The sequence below is a fragment of the Vicia villosa genome, unplaced genomic scaffold, assembly GCF_029867415.1.
Source record: "Vicia villosa cultivar HV-30 ecotype Madison, WI unplaced genomic scaffold, Vvil1.0 ctg.000813F_1_1, whole genome shotgun sequence".
In the NCBI taxonomy this organism is placed as follows: domain Eukaryota; kingdom Viridiplantae; phylum Streptophyta; class Magnoliopsida; order Fabales; family Fabaceae; genus Vicia; species Vicia villosa.
In genome coordinates, this window is record NW_026705358.1 from 602,346 (window position 1) to 607,185 (window position 4,840).

Here is a 4,840-nt window from a genome sequence, read left to right on the forward strand (position 1 = left end):
GACAATTATTATTGTAGTTATCATTTAATTGCGTTTAAGATATAAAAAAATTAAAAACTGAAATTAAAACCTAAAAAAATGCATTGAAATGAGTGAGAATTTGAATTTGAATTTAAAAATAAGTTGACTATTAATAAATATGGTAATTTATATTTATTATTGTTGCAAAAATGATATAATATTAATAATTTTATAAAACTTTAGTGATATACATTTTTTTCTATTTTAAAGTAAATAATCTTTAATATTTTTATACGTATTTAGAAATAGAGTATGTAATATTACGAATTATAAATTAGTTTTTGCATTTTCACAAAATATATTTTTTTTAAAGTTTAAAATAAATAAAAAAATTATATTTAAAGTGATAACATTTTAAAATATATTTTTAGTTTAGATGTTTTAAGCATATCTACAAATACAAAAGAATAAAATAAATAAATCAAAGATTGCTTTTATAAAACAATTATTTATAAGAGTTCCATTCTCACTTTATAGCATTTTAGATTTATTTACATTTTGTCACTTTCTAGAATTTTATTTAAATTTACTTTCCATTTTAATATTTTACATAACTCTAGATTATTAGAATTTTTTTCACTTTTTAGGATTTGATTTTATTAATTTTAGATTTATATTTTAATAGTACCATTATAAGCGTTGTTTGAAAAACACTAAAAAAATATAAATTCAGACGCGTCATCATGCTTTTCATAAATTTGTTGGTCCGAACCTCATTATCATTATTATCTTGCCATGGTATCAGGTAGAAAATAAACATTCTAAGTAATAAAATCATATCTTCATCAATTAAATTTCAAACCTTCCAAAAATCAAATTTCTCAATCAATCTCTACATTCATTGTTGATTTAAGCTGTAATATTTCCTTTCCAAAATTTGATCCCAAGAGTGAGTTGAATCAAATATGATCAAATCTTCAAAAACTAAATCAAATCTCAAAACCATCTCTTTATTATTCATTTGCCAACTATGTTAAGGATTGAAATTACAAAAAAAATAGTGGACCAAATACATCAAGCTGAGAGGCTGTTAAGATTTTGATTCCAATCAAACAAAATCATTTCAGAATAAATTAATCAATCAACATTTAGACCTGTAAATTTTTTCTATAAAAAGGATTTGGAATTATCAATAGGAGAGGATAAAATTAATTGAAAAATATACACTCTAAAACAAAATAAACCTTATTCAAACCTCACCATCCCACCTTCAAAGTAACATAAACTTCACAGCCTGTCTCTACAAACATAACCTGTTACACTAAACTCATCATGATCCCTTCAAAAACACACTGCATATCGTTTACAATATAATAATTACATTTCTCAAGAATATTCCTCCTCCATATTTCATAATCCCTACATAATTTCGTCAACACTTGGTGGACATACTTGAAATAGTCTGTGTGTGCTGTTCCTTCAAAAAGTCATCTGCTTTCTTTAAAGAGTTCCGAAAATGTGCCGAACACCAACCATCACCAGCAGAATCGAAACAACCATAATCAACACATTTTTTTACTGAAATCATACACATAATTTTCATGTAAATACTTGGGAGTATAACAAAAAATTGTGCAGACATGAAAATAATTTGAGAAACGGAAACAAATTTACAATTTGAAACAAATCAATTGTAAGAAGAATAAAACAAAATCTTACCTTTTGAACTTTATTTGATACTCTTCTGACTGAGAAGCAGAGAAATTGGGAGTTAGGGTTCAAGAACATGCTCTTAAGACAATAGTGATGGATTCAAATCCTTTGCATTAAGGTAAGCTTGTTAGAATGAAATGAAAATGTCATAAGAAACTACACGTCTTGAGCGAACTTGCAGCATAGAAATAACCAAATTTCAATACCTCAAACCATGCAATTCAACATATAAATCAGCTACACGTCTTGAGCGAACTTGCAGCATAGAAAACATATTGATCAGAATGATATAATTGAGCAGCAGGATTATAAGAAAACATAATAATCAGTAGTATGTCCTAATATGATTTGATAAGAAAATGGCGAAAAAATGTTTTGAGAAAAACTAACTTCTCACACTCACTGGATCCTTCAACTATCTTCCAACATGCAAAATCAAATCAAACCAAATTCAACCATACTCACATTCAGTTCAATTTAGTCAAAATCATGTCGAGTAAAAACAGGGCATACACATTACCTTAAACCATTCGAAGCAAACTTCAGCCCTGCATCGCTGCCTGTAATTGAATCTACACCAAAAAAACGTAGATAGTCCAAGTCGAGCTTATGAGTCCAAATATACATTCAAACCGGACCTGCACAAGTAATAAAACTAAATCCGTATCAGCTCGAAAACCCTAAATGAAGAGTACTTTGTGGAGAAAATATATGAAAGCGAAAATGCAAAGCCAAATCATGTCATCTCAACTCTTCGATTCCTTGGTGAATGAGGTCTGGTAATCTTCAATCCCTAACTAACAAAAGTTACAACTCAAAAAGAAGAATGAAAGAGTTATGAGTTTACGTCAACATCAAGATATTCGAGAACAATAGCTAAGTAAACAGGAGCATCGATACCAACATATTGAGCATATCTACCTTTCTTAAAGTAACAACCAATTTTTCTGACGGGAAATTGAAGTCCGGATATGACGGATCTGGTCATAGCTTTCTTCGTTGGTCCTCCTCCTTTACTTCCCCTAAGACGCGCTTTCTCAAACTTCATACTCTTCCTTCTTCATCTTCCTGTTCTCACAAATAGATTCTGTCATTTTATTAAAAACAAATGAGTCAAAGAAAATACTTGAGAAAGCAACATAAAACAAAAATTAAAACCATTATTATTCAGATATGAAAAATTAAACCAACAATAGTGGTTCCAATCATTAAATAAAATGGGGATTTGAGACCCTTCTTTTCAAGCATATCATTTCTTCTATGGAGGAAACAGTCTGAACAAACAAAATCTATGAAAAAAGGAAAATGATGAAGGAAAATGAAATCTGGAGGGATGAAGAGAGTGAATGAGGGAAAACATAAAGAGGGAGAAGAAAAAGAGAGACGTGAGAAAGAGAAAGAAAAATTGTTATTAGTGACACTACATATGTAATTGTTTGGTATAAATAAAGTTGGGATAATGATAGCAATAACTTAGGTAATGACAAAAAATTTGAAAAACGTGTGGGAAGTTGTGTGTATGTCTTTGAATACTGTGTGAAACAGTTTTTCACGCTAATATTTATTGGTCTGCAGAGTAATGAGTGTTTTTTGCCCCAAAACCTTGATTACTTTGTGGGATAATGGATGTAATTAAAATAAATTAAAAAGGTATTAAAAAAGCAACAAAAAATATTATCTTGACATGTCAGCAAATTTTGAATTACAATCAACCATGTTTCAGTATTTAACAAAAAGACTAAGCCCCCCTTAATTTTTAGATTAGTTTAAGTTAAACTCAGTTTGGGTAAACTTGGTAATTCCAGATACTTTAACTTTTATATATTGTTAATAGATTATTGTGAAAGATTTGGGACGGTTTTTGGATGAGGTATTGAATCTTAGAGCATCTTAAATGGTGCAACTTACATTTGAGTTCTTTATGGAACCCACTAAGCCACATCATATTAAAAGAATTTATTTAATTTTAATAAAAATCTGATATGGGTCCCACAACTTTATCTCATAACTTCATTTGATTGGGTACTACAATTTTTTAGTTGTTGCATTGCAATGCAGCTCTATTATGACATGTCAAATTTTTTAAATATTTAATTATTAAATTAATGGTACAGGTGGAGAACTCAATTGAAGAAACTACCATTGGAGATAGTCTTAGATTTAAGCTTGCAGAACACGTGATATCCAGATATGGTCTTTGGGATCTTTTTGATTTTTTTTTGGTTTTTTATAATAATAAAAATGCTAATAAAGACTTGATAATGATATGATATGGTAATAACTAGAAAATAAACTAAGCCTAAAAATAGTTCTAATCTAAAACGAGTAATAATTATAAAAACCCAGTAACAAAAGATAATTCTAAGTTCAGACTTAATGGTAAAAAAAAAATTATGATAATCCTAGTGATAACAAAATATGATAATAATTAAAGAAAGTAAAATTAAGATAAAAATATGAGAAAATAAGAAAGAGAAAAAAAACTAGAAAAATAGAAGAAAAGGCCAAAATAAAATAAAAAAAAGAGAAAAGTGGGGTTCAAACTCAGGACCTTATATTTGCAAGCCTTATTTCCTTACCAATTGTACTGTCTCATTTATTCAAAATAAAAATGCACTGGAAAGCATATGAAAGTCAAGCAAATATTTGTTATTTAAAAATATAAATAATTTAGAGTGAATTATTATATACTTTTAAATAAGCAGAATAAGCCACTGTTAAAATGTTAGTAAAATTAAATCAAAAAATCAAAACCAAAGTTAACAAAATATTTTAAATGTTAGAAATAAGACGGACAAATTTGGGGTATAACAATGAAGAACTTCAGGAAGTTTTTCATCTCCATGGAAATTTTTCAAAATCATGACAGAGAGAAAGTACAAACAAGAAGGAATTAAGAGGAAAGAGCATTGAAAAGATAAAGAACAAAATAGAACTTTAATAGAGAAAGGAAGACGTGACAGACTCACTGAAAGATTTTAAAATTGACACCTCATTAAATGAAAACTTGAGAACCAAGACAAATGACGACTCTAAAAAACAGATGATGAAGAGACAAAGCTCAAAGAGGATAAAGCGTGTTAAGGCCTTTTCATTTCCAAGATGATAACGTACTAAAACTAATGTATGTAATAAATGAGATAAATGAGTTTTAGCAAGATTCTTG

General features: G+C 28.3%; 1 long non-coding RNA gene across 1 annotated transcript; it reads right to left on the minus strand.

The window, feature by feature from the left end:
• Positions 1 to 1,190: 1,190 nt before the first annotated feature.
• Positions 1,191 to 1,986, minus strand: LOC131631338 (uncharacterized). The gene is made up of 2 exons (XR_009292663.1): positions 1,681 to 1,986; positions 1,191 to 1,539 (listed from the first exon to the last, which is right to left on the minus strand). It is a non-coding gene; the product is annotated as an uncharacterized LOC131631338 (long non-coding RNA).
• Between the last annotated feature and the right edge of the window lie 2,854 nt (positions 1,987 to 4,840).